Genomic DNA, 27,379 nt, shown 5'->3' on the forward strand with positions numbered 1-27,379 from the left:
TGCACTTCTCTAATCTCCTGGGTCTCAGGTAGGACACAGCTTCAAGTGGGTGGGGCCCCCAGGGAGCATCAGTCCCCTGATGGGGAGGGAGAGCTGCAGAGACAGGAGCCCAGTGGACCCAACACACCCCAGGGGCTCGCAGGTGCTGGGGGTTCACCTGGATGCTCTGCAAAGCAGAGAGGAGGTGGCATGGTGAGGAAGGGGGCATGGTGAGCTGGGCAAAGCCCCTTGGGGGACTGGCAAGGATCCTAGCTTATCTCAGATGTGCCCCCTACCTGGCCTGCTGCTCAGCCATCAAAGGACAGAGTGAAACTCCCTCTTCTGATGTAGAGGCTGAGGGGGAGGCCTGCGGGGAAGAGTTGTCTGTCTTGGCAGCTCAGGTCTGCAGGCACAAAGCTTTCTTGAGGCTTAGGAAGCTTCGCCCCACCCCCTCTCCTCCCCGGGTCAAAGCCGGCGCCTTCCCCTCAAGGGCTTCATTTCAATGTTAATGAGACTAAGAAGGTGGGCAATCTTGTTTTCCTCTAAAAATTCCATTTCACCCTTCCTCGCTCTCTGAGCATACCTCTCTGATTTAGATGCACTGTGTTTAATTAAAAGCGCGTTTGTTTTTTCTTTCTCCTTGCTCCCTCCACTTCAGGGGGATCCCTCCCACTGCCTCTGGAGCACACTGTTTTCCTGGGCCTCTATTCCTGACCCCTGGAGAAGGCAATGGCACCCCACTCCAGTACTCATGCCTGGAAAATCCATGGACGGAGGAGCCTGGTAGGCTGCAGTCCATGGGGTTACTAAGAGTCAGACACGACTGAGTGACTTCACTTTGACTTTTCACTTTCATGCGTTGAGGAAGGAAATGGCAACCCACTCCAGTGTTCTTGCCTGGAGAATCCCAGGGACGGGGGAGCCTGGTGGGCTGCTGTCTGTGGGGTTGCACAGAGTTGGACACGACTGAAGCGACTTAGCAGCAGCAGCAGCAGCAGCAGCATGCCTGACCCCAGCCCTCCCTGCCTTGGAGGCACCTCTGCTAGCAGGCCAGGTGGAGTTCTTCCTTCCGTGCCTTGGCCTCTGGCGTGGAGGGGAAGTTTGTGTTGGGAACCATTAGGTATCAATAGATGGTTGAGTTAGGTACACAGGTGCCTTGCTTTGGGTAAACCCAAGAACCCAGTTAGGAACAATCTAAATTGTCTGAAAACTAATTTGAGAGAAAAGGAGGGTTTCCCAGTGGATGGGAGAACCTGGGACAGGAAATGGGAGATAGTTCTTTTTTTTAGGGAAATACCCTTTCCATCAGATAGGGATTCCAAGAAGGTATTCTTTAAATACTTACCTCCTCTACTGCATTCAAAATAGAATTTAATCAACAAAATGAAGAATATTAAATTTCATGGCGGCAGAGACCAATAATGACTACTGATGGACTGGTTTCAGTGAAAGGACCTGAAAATTTTCAGTGACATTCTTACTGAAGCTTTATATCATTTTACCTATTTTGCATATAAAGAAACGATGACTCAGAGAGGTTAAGTTTCTTGTCCCAATTCATACAGCTTATAAACAGAATGACATTTGAATCTAGATTTGTCCAACCCCAAATCCCACATTTTCCCACCATATCCAGAAGAGACTTCAAAGGTCATCTGCATGCTAAGCTGCTTCAGTCCTGTCTGACTCTTTGCGACCCCATGGACTGTAGCCCACAGGCTTCTCTGTCCATGAGATTCTCCAGGCAAGAATATTGGAGTAGGTTGCTATGCCTTCCTTCAGGCAATCTTTCCAACTCAGGGATTGAACCAGTGTCTTTTATGTCTCCTTGCCTTGGCAGGCAAGTTCTTTACCACTAGTACCACGTTGGAAGCCTCAAAGGTCATCTAGTTCTGAGCAAGTGAGCCTGTTCTGATTGTGGATGAAAACCGCAGCTTGCCACATCAGAAAACAAAGGATGCTGCAGCCATCAAGCCGCTATGGGAGCCCCCAAGGTGAGCCCCAAAGAGACCAAGGGGCTGCCAAGCCCTCAGCAACCACAGCTGTCCCTGGCTGTGCACCCTGAGGGGATTCGGATGGGGAAAGCACAGGATACTGGCCCCAGATAGCTGAAGTGCATATCAAAGGAGTGATTTCAGTGGAGCATAGGCTCCTGCCTCTTCCCACAGAGAAAGCACTAAATTCATTCACTTAAATTGTCTGCTGCTACTGCTAAGTCACTTCAATCGTGTCCGACTCTGTGCGACCCCATAGATGGCAGCCCACCAGGCTCCCCCGTCCGTGGGATTCTCCAGGCAAGAACACTGGAGTGGATTGCCATTTCCTTCTCCAATGCATGAAAGTGAAAAAAAGTGAAGTCGCTCAGTCGTGTCCTACTCTTCGTGACCCCATGGACTGCAGCCTACCAGGCTCCTCCGTCCATGGGATTTTCCAGGCAAGAGTACTGGAGTGGGGTGCCATTGCCTTCTCTGGTTTCCCTTAATTATCCGTCATCTTTTGATGTTCTGACTACCTGGTTTATGTTGCAAAAACTCCTATATACCTGACTCCTCCCTTACGTCTCGGGAGCAGTCCCTCAGAGCTGTCTGAGATGCTGTGTCCTGGGCTTAAGGCCTCAGATTTGCCCACCACATAAAGCCTAATTCTCAACTTTCAGTGCATTTTTCTCAGTTGACATGATTTTCTAGAAGCCTAGTAGCAACCCTCTGGAGGGATGGGGTAGAGAATGCGGGCTGAGATGCCCATCACATGGGGAAACCGCAGATCTTCTGAGAGGAGGAAGGCTTGAAGGCAGACCAGCAAACTCCAGCCACAACTGGCTAATCAGAGGCCACAATGATCTGGCCGGCTGCCTCCTATGGTCACCCATCCTCGCGGCGGAGTGCTCGGGGCTGGACCTGGACCTCACATAATTCTGAGAAGCTGTTCCAAAGAGGAAGTGGTGGCGGGGAGCCAGGATATATAGGAATTTTTGTAACAAACCCAGGTGGTGGGACTATTAATAAAAGAATCAGATATCTCAAGTTAAGGAATTTAGTGCTGTTCTATGTATAGGAAGATGCAACGGTCTGGGCTCACTGAAATCAATCCTTTGTTCTGTATGTCCCCTATCTGGGGTCAGCGTCCTGTACTTTCTCATCCTGAGTCCCCTCAGAGTGCAGCGTCCAAGGTGGCTGCAGCACCTGACCGCTACATGGCAGGCATTTTTTGTCCTGATCCTTTGTTTACCAACCCAGGAAGAGAATAACAGATATTGTGTATTAATTGATATATGTGGAATCCAGAAAAATGGTATGTGCGTGCATGTATGTCCAGTTGCTTCAGTCATGGCCAACTCTTATGCGGTGCTATGGACTGTAGCCTGCCAAGCTCCTCTGTGAGATTCTCCAGGCAAGAATACTGGAGTGGGTTGTCATGCCTTCCTCCAGGGGATCTTCCGGACCCAGGGACTGAACCCATATCTCCTGCATTACAGGCGGATTCTTTACTGCTGAGCCACAAGGGAAGGCTTCCCCAAATGGCATAGATGTTCTTATTTGCAAAACAGAAATTGAGACACAGATGTAGAGAACAAATGTAGTGACACCAAGGGGGGAGCGAGGGGTGGGATGGATTGGGAGATGGGGATTGATCTATTTTCACGACTATGTGTAGACTAGATAGCTCTTTGAGAACCTTCTGTGTAGCACAAAGAACTGTACTCAGTGCTCTGTGGTGACCTAAATGGGAAGGAAATCCAAAGAAGAGGGCATATGTGTGCATATACACGCACATATAGCTCATTCTCTTTGCTGTACAGCGGGAACTAACACAACATTGTGAACCAATATGCTCCAATAACAATCAATGTTAAAATAAAGAAGCCCGTACGCCGGTCCAGCGGATGGCCCCCTTCACACTTGCTGTCACCCAAGGACGCCGAGGCTTCTTCATTATGGATGTTGGGGGTGGCTGCAAATGTAGACAGCAGCCTCCTCTGCTGGCATATGCACTTTCACGCTGAGTTCTTGGAGGTCTGAGAGTTTTTGGGGAAACTGACCTTTTTTCCTGGTGGAGGAGGATGGGGGTCACATGTGTGGGATTAGTGGTAGACAAGGACGGAGCACACTGAAATGATGCCATGGTTCTGGAGGAGGTAACCATCATCCACTGGCTCTCTGGCCCTTGGTTTCCCCGCCTTGGGCACTGGACCACTTCATGACATCCCAGACTGTGAGACTAGCCTCATCCTTGGCAGGAATGAAACAGGAGACTCAGGGCCAGCAGTCCTCAGATCCAGCTGTTGGTTTCTCTTGCACACAGAGGAAACGGCCTTTGGTGCTCCCATTTCCTCTGGTTCAGGATCCCCCCTTCCTACCCTTGGTGCCTTGAAGGACCCCTGTCTTGTCCCCTGGACAAATGGCATTCAATGCCTGTAGCAAGCTCTGCTTCTGACAGGAAGCTTAACTCAGGTCTTGTCTGTTCATTGATGAAGGTAAGAGACTTGGCCAAATTAAAAGAAACAGTAGCTGTGTTTTCTTTTCTTTATAAACAACATTTATTAATTTACTTATTTATTTATTCTTGGCTGCCCTGGGTCTTTGTTGCTGTGTGCAGGCTTTCTCTAGCTGCATTGAGTGGGGAGTACTCTCTAGTTGTGGTGCATGGGCTTAGTTGCCCTGGGCCATGTGGGATCTTCTCAAATCAGGGGTCTAACCTGTACCCCCTGCATTGGCAGGTGGATTCTTAACCCCTGGAGCACCAGGCAAGCCCCTGGAATCTTAACAGTATTTCACCTGGGGTGTGTGTGTGTGTGTGTGTGTGCATGCACACACACGTGCATGTGTGCATGTGTGTAAAAGCATAGACGTTTGTAGACATGCCATCTCAAACTTGACTGAAAACTCTATCTGGTGAAGGGACACACCCCTTGTTTCTTTCCTAGGACTCCATGGAACCTGTGCAGAGAACTAGACCAGCCTCCAAAGGTTGACCACTGACTTAATAAAGCACAAGAATAACTGTACATTTATGTAAAGCCTTTTTCCCAGGAGTGCTCCGTACTCTGCAGATAATGGACTTGTTTATCCCTGGAGCACCTCTGTGAGGCACTTCCAGGACAGGGGTGACCAGACTCGTGGAATAAATAATGTCAAAAACAGCATGAAGCTAAACTAGCCCAGAAGTCTGAGGCCCAGAGGAGGTGGGATAGGCCCAAGGTCACCCACTGAGCTGGGAACCAGACCCAAGTTCTTGCCCCAGTGAGGTGACTCTCTCTAGCACCGTGTTCCTGGTTCCCATCTGCATGTCCCCCAGGCTGGCCGCAGGCCTTCCATGTGCGCCTCCAAAGGCATATTCCACAGGATATTAGAGGCCTTCTTACTAACCCCTGCCTGAGAAAGTTCTGGAAATAATGGGTGTCACAGAGTTAAGCAGGTTTATTTACTCGAGGACTCTGTAGACACTTTCACAATCCACTTTGTTAATTTCCAAGGGGTGTGCCCAGGACGCACGGTTTCCCAAATTTAATTGTCTTTGGAAACTTCCTTCCCCAGGATCTCGATGGATTGGTGAAGTGCTTGATTTTTTAATATCTGGCGCCAGAACTTCCCCTGTGGAAGGGGATGTCTAAGTTTAGGAAGAATCTTGGCAAGCCAGCTTGGGATGTGGGTGACGCTGTAAAGCATGACTGTCATCGGAGGCTGAGACATCGAGAGGGAAGGTGCATGAAACAGAGGGGAGGAGTAGACTGCTTTTGTTCCTAAAGGGGAGGAGGAAAGAGAAGAGGAGAAGAAAGAGAAGGACTAAAAGAGAGATGCCAGGAGGAGGAGAAAGGGTTGGGCTGGGTGGAGTGAAGATTCAGTGAAGCTCCAGGATGGTGGGAGAACCAAGGCCATTTATAAGGATGCTCACAGTTTTATGTGAAGTTGTTGGATCTGCAGTGTAACTCCCTCCTTCATTCTCTCCCTCTCCCATCTATAGGGAAGGTAGGATCTTACATGCTTTGTAGAGTGGGTTTTGTGTGTGTGTGTGGATTGAGAAAGAGTTTTGTTCCTTCCCTGAAATTTTATGACCAAGGAAAAGGCAGCATTAACAGAAGCAGGAGCCTGGAAGCAGAGATGACCACAGAGGTGGGCCTTTGTGTGCTTATACAACCCTCGGGAGGTCTGGGCACTTTGTGCTTGAACTAAGCCCCCTAAGTTCTCAGATGCACCTAAGCTGGAACTGCGCATTCTGTAGGTGAGCTGACATCCAACCCTGCTCCCTGACATGTCATCCTAGGCTCCCAGTTACTGTCTCCATTTGCGCCACAGTGACCCGAGCCTCAGAGAACAGGTCTTCCAATAGTGATCCTAGTTTTCCTTAGAAGTCTGTTCTCCAGGGTCAACAGACTTCATTCCTTCCGCATGTCTCATATGACTGTGTACCAAGCCTTGTCATCCTTCTGCCACCATGGTCTAGCCATCCTCCAGGATTTCAACCTGCCTCCTGGGGCTCATCTTAGTGCTGGGTTGTGTGGTCTGCCCATTGCCATATCCAGGAGATTCTTTACTTTCTGTGATCTGGTCCTTCCGCTTCTACTAAGGAAACCAAAATTTGATCCAGCATTGTTTTTGTTTGGCAGTGGCATTGCATTCCTGGCTCCCTGAAGCTTAAGGTCAGCTAAAAACCCTTGTCAGGTAATAAATGAGCTTACTCATTTGGGTTATAGCTGTTCTCCGATGGAATGGTATTACTGCCACGTGGCTGAGAGCGGCTGCTTCTCCCGTCACGTTACATAATGATTACAGTTTATATCATGTTGTCGTGGGGGACGCATACGTGTGCAGAGCTTGGGTGCAGCTTTAAGGAGTGCCTGGGTGTAACGAAGTGGTAATTAACAGCGTCAGTCACAAATAACTTTTTTCTTTCCTTCCTGCACTCCACAGCTTGTTTGTCAGAGGCTGCTGATGCTCTCCTAGTAGGCGCTATGTAAACACACAGGTAGACGGAGAAAGCCTGGCAGACGGTGATTGTCGAGTGGAGACAGGGACCCCATCACAAACACCCTTAACAGTAATGACAGCCATTGTGTGTACACACAGATCACCCTAAACAGCTTTTAAAAAAGTGGTTTTGGCAGGGGGTGGGGGGGGATGTAGGGATGGGGAGGGGAGAGAATGAAGAAGAACTGGAAGGATGTGGAGGTCTTCAAGTATTTTAGCCGAGCATCTGTCTCGTCCGAGCTGCATTGGTATCTCCTGACGGCAGTGACTCTGCAGGGGACAAAGTTCCCATGAGCCTGGGACCTTGAAGGATCATGAATTTCATGTGGGAGAAGGGGGAAGTGAAGGTACTTCCTCTTGCACTGCTCACTAGCTGTGTGACCTCAATCAGGCTGACCTTTCTGAGCCTCAGTTTCTCCATCTATAAAATGGATTTTCCGAAGTGGATGAAGGAGAGGATGGGAAGGCAGAACCAGTGCCCTGACAGCCTGGGGGAGCTATAACTCAGTAACTGGGAAGAGTAATCTCCCTTTTTGGTCAGGGTTCTATTTGGAATGAGACCAGTCCCTCACTTGTCCTGCAGGTGTGAGCCTCTCAGGGGTCAGGTTTCCGATGCGGCTGTGGGTATGCACAAACAGAGACCCTGCTGTCAGGGGGCACAGGACCACATGCTGATAACAATGCAGGACAGAAATGAGAAGCCCTCTAAGAAGCAAAAATAAGGTGAGATGGGAGTCTACTCTGAGCGGGGGATGAGAGGGTGGCCAGTTCTGGAAGGGTTGGCACTTGTGTGATCCTGAAGGGTGAGTGGGTGGGGGTGGGGTGACAAGGAAGGGGTGCAAGGGAACACCCCTCCTGAAAAAGAGAAAAGTATGACCTCCCACTTGAATGCAGAGTGTTTTCCCATCCACGATCAGATTCAGCCCTCACTCTCATAATGCCAGCAACCAACATCACAAAGCATTCCATACGCTGGGTACTGTTGGAACTCACTCAGCTGAGGCAGGAGAGAGGAGCCAGTTCCTTCTGTCCAGTGGTGTCCTGGGATGGAAAATACTAGTGACAAGATTGAAAGTCATTTGCAGGAGGTGAGCCCGGAAGCAGGTCATTGACCTGATCTAAGTAATACCTTTAAGGGGTGAATCAGGCCACTGATTCTGATATGAATGAGGAGTCCCCTTCAAGGCTGTCTCCCTGCTTTCTCAGGTGCTGAGAATTTCAACCTGAAATCATTAATTCAAAGGTGTGGGAGCATGGGAGATAAGGTTGAAGCTTGAACCCACACTAAACTGCAGTTTTCTAGAGGAGTGAATTAACTTTAATTTGTTTTTATTAATTTATTAAAATTTAATTGAATTTTAATTTAATTAAAGTTAAACTCACTAGTTAATCCCTTATCCATTCAATGAACAATTAGGAGAGATCTAAACATGTCAGGCACTGAACATGATCAGTCATTGTCCAGCCCAGCCTCTAAGCCTCCCCTAAAGGAAATGCCCTTCAAGAAGGCTTTCCTTGTATGTCTCCCGGTGATGGGCTCTGCCTTATCTCCAGATGGTCCCCAGGTCATCCTTGCTTTCTCAAGTCGCTCGCCATCTCATGGTGGTGCAGATCCATCGGTCGACTTGATTCAATATGGTAAGTGGTGTTGGACCTCTGCAAGGGTGCTGCGATGTGAGCAGAGAGGAGGTGCAGTCAGAGAAGACTTGTTGGAGACAGTGAAAGCTGGGCAGGGCCTCCAGAGGGAGTTCTGGAGACAAGAGGCAAAGGGTCAGGGGGACTTGGGTGACTGGGGTTGTTATAGCAGAACCTGGGAGACGGGGAGCAGGGAGAAGTATGGCTGGATACTCGTGGATGGTGGTGGATGAGGATCAGATCACAGAGGGAACATGAGCCATATGTAGAAGTTTGGACTCTGATACATGATGAAGAGCCATTGATGCTTCTCAGGAAGAGGAATGACAAGGTCCAATTTGAACTTTTTGTGAATGATAATGGCGAACGCTTGTATTGTTCTGGGCACTGTTTTAAGTGCTTTGCAAATAATCCTCACGATAATTATATACATGTTGGTGTTCATATCATCCCCATTTGACAGATGAGGAAACTGAGGCTTAGAGCTTAAATGACTTGCCCAGGCCCATGCAGATAAGAAGAGGGCAAAGTGGGCTTCCCAGATCGCGCTAGTGGTAAAGAACCTGCCTGTCAATGCAGGAGAGAGAAGAGATGCAGTTTTGATCCCTGGGTCAGGAAGTTCCCCTGGAGGAGGAAATGGCAACCCACTCCAGTTTTCTTGCCTGGAGAATTCTCATGGACAGAGGAGCCTGGAGGGCTACAGTCCATGGGGTCACAAAGAGTCAGACACCTAAAGAGACTTAGCATGCACGCACAGTCTGGCTCTAGAGTTTGCGCTCTTATCCAGTCTGTTCTACGGCTTGTAGGGGCACCATTCCAGGCAGCAAGTCTAGAAATCAGGAGACCCTTCTGGAGGTGGTTGCAGGAGACACTGAGGTCTTCAACTAGTGATGAGAAAAGCGGGTATATTCCAGAAATGTCAGGGAGAAGTTATCTGTCAGACGATGGTTATTGCCAAAGGAGTTAGGGGTTAATGTTGGGCTTGGTGGTGGTGGTGGTGGGGCAACTGTTTCCTGCAAAGACCCAGATAGTAAAACTTTCAGGCTTTGGGGGTCAGATGGTCTCTGCTATAACTACTCAACCGCCTTTGCAATGCAAAAGCACTATAGACAATCCATAAATGAATGAGCATGGCCGTGTCCCAGTAAAGCTTTATTAATGGACATGAAACTTGAATTCCATAGAATTTTCATATATCATAAAATGTGATTCTTCTTTTGATTTTTTCCCCAATCTTTTGAAAATGTAAAAACTATTCTTAGCTCCAGGGCCACAGAAAAATAGGTGTGCTTCGTCGCTCTGTCGTGTCTGACTCTTTGTGACCCCATGTGCTGTAGCTCACCAGGCTCTTCTGTCCATGGGATTTTTCAGGCAAGAATACTGGAGTGGGTTGCCATTTCCTCCTCCAGGGGATCTTCCCGACCCAGGGATTGAACCCACATCTCCTGTGTCACCTGCACTGCAGGTGGGTTCTTTATCTGCTGAGCCAGGGGAAATAGGCCAGATTTGAGCTGAGGCTGTAGTTTTCCGACCTCTGGGCTAATTCCTGGGAGGGGGGAGGTGAGTGGTGGCCAGGAGGTGACCCAGGATGATCTGAGGACAAAGCAAAGTGGAGAACTATGAAGCCCACACGCTGCTCCCGGGACACATGCAGCGAGGGGAGTCATTCAGAGCTGGCATGCAATACGTGACCCCCTTAGACCTGAAGTGCTGCTAATAAAGGAACATTTGCAAGGACGGTGCTAACAAGCAGTAGCTCTCGTGTCTTCCAGCTCTCCCTTCCCACCCCAGGCCCGGTGGTAATGAAAACACGTTTATATCAACACAGAGGTCATGGTCACACAGCCACCCTCATGCTAAAGCATCTCCGAATACTAATAGTTTTCATTTAATGCAAGATCTGCGTTGTATGGGAGAGCTTAAGGTGACCCTAAATACCCCTCTAAATTGCACAACTTTATAAATAAAAAATCATTCTGCAGGCTAAATGACTCCAGTGTTCTTCCTCCATGTTGAGATAGGGGAAGCACAAGGTTTGAAATTGTATCTGAACATGAATCTTAAGGTACCAATAGTATGGGTCGTGGGTTAAAAGGCACCCCCTGGGCCACTGGCTCCACCAGCCATGGTCCTCCATCCCAACCTTGGGCTAGGAAATCTCTCATCGGGCACAGAAAGCGACACATTCACGGGTGTCCGTCATGAGGAATCGCACTTGGGCAACAGCTTTTGGCTGTCATTTTTCAGCACAAACTCTATCCCAGGCCCTTGGCCACACCCTCCGTAAGTACAGTGACAGATGTTTTGTTATGCTGTCAATGATACTAATGTCATGTGAACAAAAGGGCCTTAGAGAATGTCTCATTCAAGTGTTTTTAAACATTAAAAACTTAATCAGTAGACTGTTATACACATCATCACCTTTGACATGGGGCTTTAACATACAACCTGGAAAAGAGGGGGCAGGAACCCCCTCTTGCACAGCAGGCCCTGAGGCATCCTAGAGTTTTGCATCATGAGTATGACCTTCATTTTATAAAAGTCAGAAGCTGAGGACCAGAGAGGTTAGGTGGCTTCCCCCAAAGTACACAGCTCTGGCTAGAGGCTGTTACCTCCCAGGTCAGTAGCCGCTTCTGTCTGCAAGGCTGCTTCACAGCAGCAGTTTCTGGAGATGCCCTCTGACTATGGGCAGAGACTCTTCCAGGTCAACCAGGAGCCCTTGACCTCCAGTAGGGGCAGTTTGGTGAAAAGGAATTAGCTTTGGAGGACAGGCATGATGGCAACTTGGGTTTGAGACCCCGTGGCCATGTATCAGCTACATGACTTCCAACAAGTAATTTCCCATCCAGAAGCCTGAGCTTCTAGTGTGCAAAATACGAATAGCAATCAGGCTTGTTATGAGGACTTTGTGAAAAGAAGTAAATGAAAGCATTTTGTGAAAGGTTATATTTAAGAATATGATCATGGCAGTTCCAGGCAAAAAAAAAAAAAAAATCCAGCTGCATTTCAATCTTTGCTCTGTGCCCATTTCTCTAGCTCCAACCATGTCTCCATCTGCCATCCATCCAGGCAACAGGGAAGGAGAAAAGGACTTTTCTTTACCCTCTGGTTCTTGGGCAGCATTCAAGAGTTATGGGCTCTTGCTCCCCCAAGAAAAAAGACATTATTCTCAGCCTTCAAGGGAGAGGATTCCTGTGTGTAACAGGACTGAATGATGCCTTTTCTCTCGCTCTTGTACCAGAATTTAAGAGGGCCCCAGAGCAGCCGAGTTTATTAGGACCCATAAGAACTGTACTATAACCGGGACACCCACAGCCATAAACCTCTACCTTGAAGCTTGCAACAAATCCTGAAATGGTGAACTAGGACGAGCTCTTGTCTCTGTCAGCAGAAAAAAATAAAATAAAATAAAGGGAGAAATGCAAACTTAAGCAGAAAAAGAGACCAGAGAAGGAAAGGCAGGAAGAGTGGGAGAGAGCAACAGTCCAGTGATGCTGTAAATGATGGTAAAAATATTCCCGATAAGAAGGCGGCCAGTGTGGCCAGACCTCCCAAGAGATGCCTGGGGACGTCACCTGTGTGATAGGATGGGCGATAGGGGAGGGACCAGGAGAGAAGAAGACTCACAGGTATGTTGGTGCACACACACATCACACATACGCACACAGTGTACTCATACATGCACACACACAAACACACACATCCACATGGACACACATATGCACATATGCAAATACATGCTCAAGGCACACATGTACACATAGATACATGCATGCACACAAGTTATGCACGGGCACAAGGCACATACATGCACACGTGTGCATGCAAGTACACACATACACATATACACAGATACACACATGCACACATAGATACACACATGCAGATACATGCACACAGGTGCACACACAAATATATACATGCATATAGGGACACGTTCACACAGGTATACACAGCACACATGTTTGCACACAGATACAGGCACACATCTGCATACATGTACACACAGATGCACACATGCACACAAGGTATGGTGTGTGCACCAGGTATATAATGCACAGACAGCCAAACAGAGGGGAGGAGAGAAGCTTGGTGGGGGGAAGCAAAACCCAGGTAAACAGTAAAAGCTGTCTTGGGGCCCCTGGGCTGCTCCTGCTGATGAAAGGGCCATTTGGAGCAAGATCTGTGGTGAGGGAGAGTGTGTTTTCTCCATGAGCCTTTGGTGGTTGAACTGACTGCCCTGAATGTTCTGAGTTGCAGTAAGCCTGCACAAAGGCTTGGCCCTTAGTAGAAAAGAGCGGCACAGATGAGTAGCAACTGGATTTAGGGCGGAGCCAGGAAGTTTAAGACCAGCACAGTCTCCTGCTGGGACAGGGCTGAGAGCCCTTCTGTGAACAGCAGGAGGTGAACATACCCACCCCTCCACCCCTGTCTGCCTCTACTGGGTCCTCCTCTGTAGGTGCCTGCTGCTGCTGCTAAGTCACCTCAGTCGTGTCCGACTCTGTGTGACCCCATAGACGGCAGCCCACCAGGCTGCCCCGTCCCTGGGATTCTCCAGGCAAGAACACTGGAGTGGGTTGCCATTTCCTTCTCCAGTGCATGAAAGTGAAAAGTGAAAGTGAAGTCGCTCAGTTGTGTCCGACTCTTAGCGGCCCCATGGACTGCAGCCTACCAGGCTCCTCCGTCCATGCGATTTTCCAGGCAAGAGTACTAGAGTGGGACCTGAGTCAGCCCCAAATCCCCCTTCATCACCTAGCAAATCCTGTTAGCGGCAGATGCTAAACTTGTTCGTCTCTCCTTCCTTGTAAATGGAACTACGTTTTCATTTGGAGTGACAACATGTCCATTTCATCTCCCAGGCTCTATGGTGGTTCTTTAAGGCGATTTTGATCAGTGAGAGAAATACCTAAATTTGCTGGGGAGTGGGGGCAGATTCTAGGAAAACTTTGGCTTTCTTGATAACAGAGATAATAAAGGTCAGAGTCCTTTCCACTCTGTTCTTCCTTTGAGCCTGGTCATGATGTCTGGAGCCACAGCAGCCATCTTGTGACCATGAGTCACAGAGGTTAGAAACCACCAACCCTAGAGATGATAAGACAGACATTCAGAAAACTGATCCGGCACCTCCCATCTCTGGACTTCTGTTACATGAGAAAAATAAACACTTCTTTGTTCAAGTCACCGTGGATTCTTTTTTCGAACTTGAAGCCAAACTCAATCATAACTGGTACATTCAGGTAGAAAGGGACTTGACTTCTTTTTTGTTTTTTTTAACTTCCAACCTTCCTGCTGTCCCTTTGTAGCTCATGAGACCTACTTGCCAAAGTATTAAGTAATCTCAACATTCCTGACGGTGTGAAACGGAGTGTCTTGGACTGGGCTGGGTGGGGAGAAAGAGAAGGACCAGGTCGGGTGCGGGCAGGCTGACTCTGAGCCCTGAAGCTATCTCCCACACCTACTTTGGTGGCAGGAGGGCTTCTCTCCTCCCCTTCTTCCCACCCCACTAAGTTCTCAGTTTGCTCTTTTCTACACTTCCAGCCTGCCTCTTTGACCCCATCTCAGATCTAGAACGGGTTAAACTTTTTATTGATTTATTTTTCTTTTTGCGAGTGTGCAGGGAGGAAGAAGAGGGAAAATAAATTATACATCTCCCAAGATACGATCTGTAGTTAATTCTTAATTAGGACTGACAGATGTTTCCCTCATAATCCTCTCCCCAACATGTTCTGTTTGCTTTGTTTGCTGCTGGAAGATATATTGTGACACGCTAATGACCTTTCTAAGCTTGTCCTGGAAGTGTTATTGGCATTCTAATGATTTATTGCGTGTTCCAGTTGATTACAGAGCCATTTGTCAACATTTTATTTCTCTCTCCATAAACCTGTCTCCTGCGTCACAGACGTTCACCAGCATGAAATTTAAACAAATACAGTATACAGCCCTTACTCCCTGTCTGCTCTCACTAGGAACCTCTGGAGCAAACCCATTCTGGCCAAGAAAGGGTTTTTTATGACCAATGCTGTCGTGGTTTTCATGAGGCAGGAGTTAGTCTCTGTGTATGAGTCTAAGGATGACTTCCCGACTATTGATGTGTAATTCCCTGGGTTGGGATTTTTTTTTTTTTTTTAAAGTAGAATCAGCCAGGCCAGTTTCCCAATTATTTAGATAAATTCCATGTCTAGGGTTTCAAGCAGTCATTTTGTGCCTCTTGGCGGGCAAGAACATGCTTGGCTGGAAAAGGAGGTGCTGGCCGGTCTGAACCAGTCGGTCAGGCCAAATTTACCTCTTCACTCCTTACAACCACAAAGGCACCTCACAGGTGACAGGACTGAACAAGCCCAGGGGACACGGGGAGAATATGAGTCACACCCTCAAGGCACAATGGTTTGAGCAGTTTTCAACTTGCTGGGTGACCTTGGGCCCATCCCACCTCCTCCCGGGCCTCAGACTTATTGGCCAGCTTAGCTTCACGCTGTTCTTGACATTATTTATTCCATGAGTCTGGTCACCCTTGTCCAGTAAGTGCCTCACAGAGGTGCTCCAAGGATAAATAAGTCCATTATCTGCAGAGTGCCGGAGCACTATCCTTGGAGAAAGGCTTTACATAAATGTACAGTTCTTCTTGTGGTTTACTAAGTCAGTCATCAACCTTTGGAGCTGGCCCATCAGTCACAGTGAGGTCATGTGAAAAAAAAAAAAAAAAGATGGACGATGCTATTCCCTTTCAGTTTGGGTTGAAAAGGCACAAATATTCTCCAGGTTGCCTTCATGCACATGCGTACTCATGCACACACCTGACAGATGGCACTTTTTAAAGTTAAACACTCAGTCTGAACAGTGTGAGGGCTTAGCTTTCCTCAGGTCTCTGCATCTCTAGGAAACTGTTATCCTGGTTCTCAGCACTGTCTCTCTTAAGTCATGTGACAAAGCCAGAAAGTGATGACCGTGGTCCTGTGTATGGCAGATGTCTCCCTGTGTGTTTCCCGCAGGTATCTCAAAAATCACCAGGTTGATAACTGAACTTGGAATTCGTCTGCATGTTTTAGTTCCCTGAGAGCTGCTTTCTCTTGAACTATCTTTTTCGCCTAATGGCTTGAGCATCTGCTCCGTGGCCCAGCTAGAAACCTGAGAAGCATCCTTGCCTGTATCCTTTCCCGTATCTTCCTCAAGTCCTGTTGGATTGTTGGTCCTGGGTTCTGACCCCTCCCCACCATCACATCTGTCCTCAGGCCCTCGTCGGCCCTCTCCTGGACCTTGCTAATAGGCTTCTCATTGGGCAGGGACAGTGGTTGGGACGACAGGCACCCAGTCTTGCTGGTCACAGAACCACGGTGTCTACTGGAAAGAGATCTGGTGACATTGGTGATACAGGGCAGGTGGGAAAGGTGGGGAATTAGGGTGAGGATACAGCCAGGAGTCAAGAGATCTCTGGAGATCAGGCAGTTGGATCCTCCATCAAGGTCACTGTTTCTGCATTCCACGTAATAAACTACCCCAAGCTTAGCGACTGAAATGACATTCATTTTGCTCACAAATCTGCAGTTCGGACATGGCTTAGAGGCACAGCTTGTCTCTACTTCTGCTTGGCTTCAGCTAGAATGGCTTTGAAGGCTGAGGCCTGGAATCACCTGACGACTCCCTCATATAACGTCTCTGATGGCTGATGCTGGCTAGAGCCTTAGCTGGACTGTTGGCCAGAACACCTCCACGTGCCTCCTCCAGGGGGATGGGGCTTCCTTGTAACATGATGGGTGGGCTGCAAGGCCTAGCTTCTTGTGAGAAAATGAGGCAGATGGAAGCCAGTTTACTTCTGATGACATAGTCTCTGAACTCTTGCAGCATTAACTTCCACTGTTTCTATTTGGGATAGAGAATAGACTTCTCTTGATGGCTCTGGAAGAGCATGTGGGATCAAAGAAACACAGCTGTGGCTGTTTCGAGAAAATAAATCTGCCACAGTCTGTGAGGAGTCTGCTGTTTGGTTACCCTCTTAACAGGTCAAGTTGCTTGTCGGGAGAGTTGGATTGGCTTGTGCATGTCACAAGCCTGCTCCAGGTGACCTGAGATAGAAAAATCTTGTCCCTTTGTTGATGGAAGAGGGAGCTATCCCTCCAACATGACACAAAATGGCAGGAATTTCCATCGAAAGGGGTACCAGGGAGCTGCTAAGAAGGTGGTATGGGAGATACAAAGGGAAGTACTGAATTCTAGATGGCCAAAACATGATAAGCGTCTTTTACAGACTGACTGAAGACTTCTATTTCGACCTCTATCTAGGTTTTCGTGATCTTAATGCGATTGTGATCTAAATTTGACTGTAACCATGTGACTCTCATGCTTCAAATCCTCTCATATACATATGTACACATATATATACACACGGATGCTCAATTGAGCCCGACGTCTGCAACATGGACTGTAGCCCAGTAGGTTCCTTCTGTCCGTGGGATTCTCCAGGCAAGAATACTGGAACGAGTTGCCATGCCCTCCTCCAGGGGATCTTTCCCACTCAGGGATCAAACCCGTGTCTTTTAAGTCTCCTGCATCGGCAGGCGGGTTTGGCAGGTGGGTTTTTTAGCACTAACTCCTCCTGGGAAGCCCCAGTCCTCTCACCGTTCTCTGTAATTGCAGAATCAGCCCTGAACTCCATAGCCAGGTGTCCTAGACACTGCGGACCTGTCTCTTGCCTCTCTTTCCAGGTGTCCCCTGTGGACAGTCGCCGCCCACAGCCCATTGCAGTCTTTGGTCCACCAAGCTGCTTTCAGACCCTTTCTCATGTTTGCTAGACTCTCAGTCTCCTCTCGGTTTCTGTGTTGCAAACCTGTAGAACCTTCTGCAGAACCCTTCTCTATTCTCGGGTACCCAGTTAGCTTTTGTTCACGTATATGGATCTGTGCTGAGAGTCACCATGGAGAAGCCTTCTCTGGAGTTATTTTCTGAGAGTTGGGAAGGGTTGTGGTCCCTTCTGGGTTCCCACAGGACCCCATAAAGTTATCTCGCAGCTCTAACCTGTGCTTTTCTGGTTAATTTCCTCAGTTAGCTGGTGGGACCGTGGGCAGGTGCTGTATTTTGGTTATCTCTGAATCCCACGGGTCTTAGGATGCTGCTGGCCATGAAGCAGTTGCCTGATAAGTGCCAGCTGAGTGATGATCAATCATATTGTCACATGGTCCACATTCCTTTTCCAAGGATGACTGTCTAAAGATGGGAGTCATGGTGGAGGGACTTGTAGTTGAGTGCTGGAGAACAGATGAGAACTGGTCCTGCCAATGGCACCCTGAGCCGTGCACTGCAGGGCTGGAGGGGCAAATGAACCTGACCCACGTGACGGGACCACATGAATACAGATGCTAAGGCATCACAATTTGGGCCTGTTGGGGGCAAGGAGGTGTATATGTACACAGCATCATTCTTGACCAAAATTCTTATTTGGTTCAACATCCTCCCAAGAGAAATGAACATTTGAAAACTTCAGAGAGGAGCAAATTCATGTCACTGGGAAGGAAAATAGCTTACTTTTCCATGTGTCCTCCCAATAAGATGCCCTGGAGAAGGAAACAGCATCCCACTCCAGTATTCTTGCCTGGGAAATCCCATGGACAGAGGAGCCTGGAGGGCTACAGTTCATAGGGTCGCAAAGAGTCAGACATGAACGACTTAGTGACTAAACAACATCAGCCACACCCTATGACGGGACCCAATGCTGAAACCAGGAGAGGCTAAGCCTGGAGGATGGAGATGAGCTAGGTAAGTGATGGGCCGAGAACCTTCTCTGTTCCTCTTATGTACAGACCCTCGGTAGGATTAGGTCAGCTAGAGGGGAGACCCATAGGGGAGAGATTAGCAGGGCTTTTTCTCTCTTTCTGATAACTAATTTCTCAGCCGTTGTTGGACCCTTGGTGTGAGAGCAGTGTCTCATCAAGGTTGCCCACACTGCACACACTGCAGACACCTGGAAACCTGCCCTCAGCATCTGGGGGCAACGACAGGCTCTGGGGCAGAGGCGAGCCTGAACTCTAGCCCTCGGCTGAAGAGGACAGATGGGGTGAGGAGAAGGGCAGCCCTGAGAGGTCTGGAGGCTGAAGAGCTCCCAACCCCAGTGCGAGCTGCGAGTAACGTATGGCTTAATTTCCTCTCAAATTAGACACTTGATAAAAAAAGTTATTATATCTGTCAAATTGCCAGGGCATTTTATGGGCGTGATAAACTAAGAACCACTGCTTTACAAACCTTGATGGGATGTTTCAGTACCTGGAAAACAATTTTATGGCCGCCCAGGCTACTAACAAATTGCAAATACTGATTAAGCCATAAAGTTACAACAACATTAAAATATAATGAGAGGTTATTGCACGCGGGAAGGCTCTTAAGCAACAGTCAGAGCTGCACTCAGCTGGCGAGTCGGGCTTATGCTTTCTCTGGCGGAGGGGTCCCTTTTGGGTCAGATCTGAGCTCCCAGGGGGCCTGGGAGATGTTTCCTCCAGGGCAGAGTGGAGAACAGGGAGAAGCAACCTCTCGTGGTGGGCTGAGAGGCTTAGACATGACCTTGAATGTCACATTTTGGGTGTGCCAAGGGGAGGTGAGACAGGGGAGAGAAGGGGGGTACTTTGTCCGTCTCCTACCCCAGAGCGTGTATGCAACACTCTTTCCGGAAGTGTGAATTCTTTCCTTGACCCTTTGTTCTTGATGCTGTTGGAGATTCTAGGCCCTGCTCTATGCTTGGGGCAAATCAAAGGGTCCGTGAGCAGTGTTTGTCAGGGACAGGCACCGCAAGATGCCCCAGGGAAGCAGGGCTGGGCTTCAACCTCTGCAGAGGTGGCACCTATCAAGGAGATGGGACAGATGAAGGATAAAAATACAGAGCAGAACGGACTAGGAGCTGGCCAGGTCATCACAGGAAGCCCTTCTGCAGGGAAAGAGGAGTTGGCGGTCTCTCTCTGGTTCTCTGTGCCTCTCTGTGCCTCGGTCAAGCTGAGATTGTTTGTCAACCAATGAGTGAAAGTGTTAGTTGCTCAGTAGTGTCTGACTCTTTGTGACCCCATGGACTGTAGCCTGACAGGCTCCTCCATCCATGGGATTTTCCAGGCAAGAATACTGGAGTGGGTTGCCATTCCCTTCTCCAGGGGATCTTCCTGACCCAGAAAGTGAACCAGAAGATTCTCCTGCTTGGCAGGCAAAATCTTTACCACCTGAACCAAGCAACAATTCTCCTCTGGATCATTGGCCTCTTTAAAAGTGAATGTCAGTCAAAGTCTGGGCTTTCCAAATCCCGGTTTGGCTTCATTGGCCTCTCTCAGACCTGGAGGCCTTGCAGGCCCCAGAATGCCTGAGTTTCTTTCTCCAGTCTTCCCTCCGGGAGGAGGGACTGGCTCCCTTCATCTCGGCACCTGGGCTCTGGTCCTCCGCTTCTCAGTATGGGTAGGTTGATTCTTCATTGAAGGTGCCCTGTGCAGAGCACAGGTCCAGGCTTACGTGCCCAGCACTTATGTGCCCTGCCTGCCATCCAGGGGAGGTAAGCAGGCGGATGTTCAGCCCGTGGCAACCGGGGTGGGAGGTAGAATTAGGCACTTTTAGGGACTTGGGTAATGAGTCAGTAAGAGCAACAGCAGGAGCCAGAGAGGGCAGTGTGGTGCCCGGGGGATAGAGACGGAATTCTGACCCAGGCCTTACCACATGAGTGGCATGGGTAGGTTATGTAGCATCTTTGTGCTTTAGTTGTGTCTTTTTATCTATCCATATATGATGATATTTTATTTGTATTACATTTATTACAAGCACACCCTAAAGATGCTGCAGGTTTGATTCTGGGCCATGGTAATAATGCTAATATCACAATGAAGTGAGCCACGTGAATTTTTGTTTTTTAGTTTCCCAGTGCAATAAAAGTTACATTTCCCTTATATTGTAGTCTCTTGTCTCCATAGCACTATGTCTTAAAAAATAATGCACATACTTTAATTTAAAAATATCTTATTGCTAAAAAGTGCTCCCCATCTTCTGAGCCTTCAGCGAGTCATAGTAGCAACACTGAAGGTCACAGATCACAGACCATCAGGACACATATAATAACAACGAAAAAGTGAAATATTTTGAGAATTACCCAGATGTGACAGAGATATGAAGTGGGCAGAGGCAGTTGGGAAAATGGTATCAGTAGATTTTCTCCTGACAGGGTTGCCACAAACTGGCAGGTTGTAAAAACTAGAACACCTATGAAGCACAGAAAATGAGGTCTGCCTCTATTTGTGAATTTTATATTTTTACTCATTTAAATGATCTACCCAGAGAGATGTCAGGAGGGTTAGCTGAGTGAACACATGCAGAGTCCAGAGACCCGGGCCTGGCACAGAGTAACCCTCAGTTAATGTCACCGTTGCCATTTACTGAGCATCTGCCAGGCGTGAGGCTCAGCGCTTCACATGAACTGTCTCCTTAATATTCATAATATTCCTAACAAATATATGATACTGCCTACATGTGTAATCTAAATCATGATACAAATGAACTTACATATAAAACAGAAATAGACTCACAAATGTAGACAATCTTATGGTTACCAAAGGGGAAGGTGGGAAAGGGATAAGTTAGGAGTTTGGGATTAACACACACACACTACTACATATTGGAGAAGGAAATGGCAGCCCGCTCCAGTCTTCTTGCCTGGAGAATTCCATGGACAGAGGAGCCTAGCAGGCTGTAGTCCATGGGGTTGCAAGAATTGGACATGACTGAGCAACGGTCACTCACACTATTATATATAAAACAGATTACCAGCAAGGATGTGCTGCGTAGCATAGGGAATGCTACTCAATATCTTGTAATAACCTATAAGAGAAAAGAATCTGTTAAATAATGTGTATATATATGTGTGTGTGTATGTGTAACTGAATCACTTTGCTGTACACTTGAAACTACCATGACATTGTAAATCAACTATATTTCAAAACAAATGAACAAGCAAGCAAAAACTTAGTGATGAAATTTTAATAGGCAGTATTATTCTAAGAATCCTAAAATATCTTTTTTTTTAGGTAAAAAGGAGGATTTGCTTTTTAAAAACTGACATATTATGGCACACATTGTTGTTTAATTTATGAATTGAACAGTTAATAATCTTAACAAATATTTGTAATATTCCTAATAAACATCAAAATATCATCAGCTCCATTTTATAAACACAGAAGCTGAGTGAGACTCAAGGAGGAGGATTTGCTTGGTGACAGCTAGTGGATGACAAAGCTTGAATTCAGAAGTAGGTGGTTCTGATTTCATAGTCCTTGCTAGACAGGCGATGATGAAAATTGTATCCTAGGACTTTTGGGGAACTAAGGCCTGGGGCAAACACCTAGAAAATGGGGAGAGACCTAGCATCCATCCTGCTCAGCAGGGCACCATCCAAGTGACTTAAACTAGGGCTCTGCTGACTTTTGGTTCTAGAAGATCAGCCTGGAAGATGGTCTGATCAAAGCCATCAGGCATACAGGTCATGAGAGATGATCTACCTGCCCTGGTGTGGCAACATTTTACAATGAACAGTGAACACACATCAGGAGATGACAGGCTGTCATCTTTTGGACCATATTTGCAGGAGGACATGGGCAGGTCTGAGATGATGGCAATCGTCTTACAGGACAATGTCATCTATCGAAAAAACTACACATTTTCCTCTTTTCGGGTCTGGTGTTAAGTATGCAATGCAGAGAGCAGCAGTAGTACTCAGAGCCTCCTTATACATCCATTCTTGCTTATTCTTAATTTATTCCTTTAAGTTTGATAGTTCATAACTACCTAGGAAGTGACATCACTATACTAGGCACCAGGGAAGAGTAGCTGGATGAGAAGAGGGTGGGCATGCTCAAGACTGTTCAGATAGAAAACTATTATAATGTCCACACCTGTACAGGCTCCGTTGGTGGCTCAGTGGTAAAGAATCTGCATGCAATGCAGGAGATGAGAGCTCGGTCCCTGGGTCAGGAAGATCCCCTGGAGAAGAAAATGGCAACCCCCTCCAGTATTCTTGCCTGGAGAATACAGTCCATGGTGTCGCAAAGAGTCAGACGCAACTGAGTGACTAAACAACACCTGTACAGCATGTCAAACATGACGACAGAAGGGAGTGGAGAACAAAAGACAGCAGGGAAAAGATGCCCCCAAGTGACCCTGGGAAGGTTTCAATCGGAGGCTGTGCTGAACTTCCTTGGCCAGAGAGTCAGGACAATCATATTCCAGTTGCTCTGCTCTTCTCTCTTTTATTAAAATTATCATTTAAAAAATATTTTTAAAAATTTATCTATTTGGCTGCTAAGATCTATTAACTGGATCTTAGTTGTGGCACTCGGCATTTTCGATTTTCATTGTAGCATGCAAACTCTTAGTTCCAGCATGTGGGATCTAGTTCCCTGACCAGGGATCGAACCTGGGCCACCTGCGTTGGGAATGTGGAGTCTTAGACCACTGGACCACCAGGGAAGTCCCTCTCTCTTCTTCTCTTAACAGTACCACTCCTTGGATCTAGGGTGTGAAAATATTCATGATGATAACAAACATTTGTGTAGCACGTTACAAAAGGGCACCACGGAACCATCAGGCAACTGTCATTGTTAGTTCCGTTTGATAAATTAAGAAGTGCTGAGATGAGCGGTGATGTCATTGGCCCAGTGTTGCTGGTTTACCACTGGGTCCCAGTAAAACGTGACTCCCGCAGGACCAGGACTTTGCCTCATTTGGACTGCTATTCACTGGCAGATTGTCAGCACCTGTCACTGGATAAGAGTCTTGCATGAGTAAATAAAACCCAAATGCTTCTTGATTCCAATACACATGCTTTCCATGATATTACCAGCCGCCCCCCTCCCCCGGCCCAATCTCCTCAATCTCCCACCCTGGTAAAGAATCCACCTGCAATTCGGCAGACCTGAGTTTGATCCCTAGGTTGGGAAGATCCTGTGGAGAATCATTGTGTGTAATGCAAAGGCTACCGGCTCCAGTATTCTGGCCTGGAGAACTCCATAGACTCTGTAGGCCATGGGGTCACAAAGAGTCGGACACGACTGAGTGACTTTTTCACTTTCACCAGCTCTATGTTCTAGGAACCAGCTTCTGTAGGAGAAAGTGTTACACACAATGATTCCTTTCCTCTCTTATCCAGGTCCAAGGGTTTAGTGACTGCTCTTTGTACAAAGCACACTCCACTGGGACCTCTCCAAGATGCTCGGGGACCAGAAGCACCGTGTGCTTGTGGAGGTGAGAGAGGGTTGGCGTAAGGAGAGCTTTGGCTGGGTGGCTGCCCAAGCTGGGAGCAATCTTCTGGCCATTTCAGTTCATCAGGCAGGACCCCGCTGGGGCCCAGCTGGAATCAGACATAAACAAAGTAGCCTTCCCCATGCCAACAAGAGTGGAAATAAGATGTGTCAGGGAGACAAACCCCCTCCTTGAGGCTCCTCCACTGTACCTATTAGAACTGCAGTCCAGAGGCTGCGGGTGGTGGGGGAGAGCCTGTGGTTAAGAAAAGGGGACTATTAGCCGACACACTGGGTCATAATGGAAAATGTCACCTTTTCCAATTCCCTTGAAATAGTCACCTGGGGTCTGTTTTCGGCTATTGCTGCCCTGTTCTCAGTGGGGTCATTTCTTCTCCAGGGAACCTTGGGAGAGGCGCGAGATAGGAATAAAAGAGGAGAAACTAGGGCCGGGCATCCGTTTCCGCGCCTGCCTTGTTCTGGACCGCTGCTGGGCCTCCCCACGTCTGGTCATCAGGGTCCTGTCCGTCTTAGGAAGTGATGCTTTCCCACTTGTCCTCACTCTCCTGGATGCTGCCAAGAGGTCCAAACATCTCCACTTCCTCCTGCAGGAGTCGAGCCAGTAGATGCCAGTCCACCAGCAGCATCAGCGGGGTCAGCCTGGCTGGATACCCGCTGCAAGCTGAGAGTGGTGGATCCAAGAGGTGGCTCTCAATCACTTTAAAGTCGTTTATCACTTTCTGGAGCACCAGCCACAAAGTAGCCTTCCCCATGCCAGCAAGAGTGGAAATAAGATGTGTCAAGAAGGTAAACCCTCTCCTTGAGGCTCCTCAGAAGTATACCTATTAGAAGTGCAGTCCAGAGGCTGCGGGTGGTGGGGAGAGCCCGTGGAAATCTTAATGTTGCCACATCTTCCCGAGGTGGGGGCAGTGGTACCAGCTTCCAACACAGTAAGGAGTGTGGCGATATTTCTGAAGTACACCCAAACTTACAAAAAATTCAGGATGTCTCTCCCATTCAAAAAAACCCCTATACTGGTCAGGGCGACAGGGAGATGCAAGGAAAATGAAACTGGGCAGAAAGTGCCCGGCACAGTGTAGTAAGAGGAAGACAAGTTTCTTTTCCATCTCATTGAAAATAGTAATGTGACATTTATTAATGTCCCAAATGCTTGAAACCAATTGTTTCCTTATGTGTACTAAATGAGTTTAGTCTTGACATGGGTGTGATGCAAATTTGCTTCGGCAGGGCCCATGATGTCTGAAGGTAACACTGACCTTGTGTGGGTGCCTGTTGGGCTCCTTGCTGTGTGTGTGTGTGTCTTGGGCTCTCAGAACAGTGCTTACTAGTGCTTCATCCTGGTGGAGCCCAGTAGATTCTTCGGGATGAAGGCATGGTCACTTTCTTGAATAGTTTGGTTGTTAATGATGAAATGTCGCAAAGACTCGGACACAACTGAGTGATTGAACTAACTAATGACAAAACAGAGAAGGAAGCGAGTTAGGCGTCTCTGCAGAGTGGACAGGGGAAACATACAGAATTGTGTTGTTGTTCCTGGGGCCTCCAAAACCATGGCATGGTGCAGGGGGCCCACGGAGGCTTGGACTGAGTCCCCTCCTCTGTTGCCAATAGTCGGTGTGAACTTGGGTATGTTATTTCCATCCTGTGGCTGGTCTTGGGTTTCTCATCTGCATATAGTATTGGAGGGTTGGGCTTTCTGTCTCCACTGCACAGAATGGTTCAGGCATTCCTCACTTTTGTCTGTGTGCATGTGTGGCGGTGGCGGGGGGCAGTGGTGTGTTCACACTGCACCCATACTTGTCACTTAATCCACTTTCTGTCTTCCTACCCTCAGAGTATTCCTTTATCTTGTCACTCTCCCACCTAAAACCCTCACACCTATGGGATAAAGACAGAGCTTGCCATGGATATAAATAAGAACACAGAGGATACAGACCACGTGCTCACGAAGTGTGATTTCCTAATTATACATGGAATTATGTTTCCCACAAAACCAAGATGCCCATTCTCTCAAAAGGTCCATCAGAGATCTACACAACCTGAAATTTTAGAGTAATAACTTCCGTGAAGCAGAAAGTTTGATAGCCTTATTCTCTGACCATGATGCATTACAATTCGAGTTTACAAATAGAATAATAGTTGCCAAACCCTTTAAAAATTTGAGATGAAAAAAAAATACTCCCAAACCTAAAACAACTTTAGAAAAAAGTAATGGGCAGAAAGGATATCAAAATAGAAAGGACAGGTTCTTTTAAATTATTGCAAGTCTGAAACCCTGCAAAAGTTATAGGTTGTGGCCAAGTCTCTTTTTAAGGCATGTTTCATGTGCTCAGTTGACTTTATCAACAAGAAAAAGGGAAAAGCAGGTGATTTTATAATTGAATTCCTGAAGCAAAATACATAAAAATAAAGAAAACCAAGGAAGGTAAGAAGTAAGAATCGATAAAGATAAAAGCAGAAATGAATGAATTAGAGAGAGAAAGAGAGAGAAAAAAAGAATGAGTTCTTCAAAAACATTCCCACCCTCTGATGGGTTGGGTAGGAGTGAGACTCAAGAGGGAGGGGATATATGTATACTTAGAGCTGATTCACTGTTACAGGGTGGAAACCAACACAACATTGTCAAGCAATTACCCTCCAATTAAAAATGAATTTAAAACATAGCCCAAACCCCAAGGAAAAGGATTGAACCTGACAAGAAACAGATTTCCCGTTTCAGTTTTCTGTGTGTAGTGTAACATACCACGCCTTGGTGGCAACACAAGTCTAGGAACTTCCCTGGTGGTCCAGTGGTTAAGACTTCTGGATTCCAATGCAGGGGATGTGGATTTGATCCTTGGTTGGGGAACTAGGATCCCACATGCCAGGCTGGTGGCCAAAGCAAAACAGAACAACGCCCCAATCTATTCTCTTGCAGTTCTGAGTAGTTTCACTGAGCCAGGGCCATGGTGTGGGCAGGGCTGGCTCCTTTTGGTGCCTATACAGACAAGTGTTTCCTTGCCTCTTCTGGATTCCGGAGGCTCCTGGCATTCCTTGTCTCCTGACCTCTTCCTTCCATCACTCTAACATTTGCTTCTGTCATCACATTCCCCCACTTCCTTCTGTGGCTTTCCTACATCTCCGCTTTTCACAAGGAAGGACTTTCGTGATTACATGTAGGAGTCACTTGGTTAATCCATGATATGCTCCCCATTTCAAGATCCTTAACTTAATCGCATCTATAAGTCCTTTTTGCCTTACAGGTTGACATATATAGTTTCTGGGGTTTAGGACATGGATCCTTTGTGAGGGGATTTTATTCAGCCTACCATAATGCATAACCACAAATGTTTTCAAATTGCATATTAAAAATGTTCAGGAAATAGTATATGCAGCATGATTCCAATAAATCTGAAAATCTAGATGGAATGGTTTTCCTCACTCTGGAAATCTGAAAATATCTAAAACTGACTCAAGAATATGCAAAAAAGTAAGACAACAAATCTCCCCTTCTCCCTGAGGCTTACCAAAAAGCCACCAGGTCTGGATAGTTTTGTGGGC

This window comes from Bubalus bubalis, chromosome 1, assembly GCF_019923935.1.
Source record: "Bubalus bubalis isolate 160015118507 breed Murrah chromosome 1, NDDB_SH_1, whole genome shotgun sequence".
Lineage (NCBI taxonomy): Eukaryota > Metazoa > Chordata > Mammalia > Artiodactyla > Bovidae > Bubalus > Bubalus bubalis.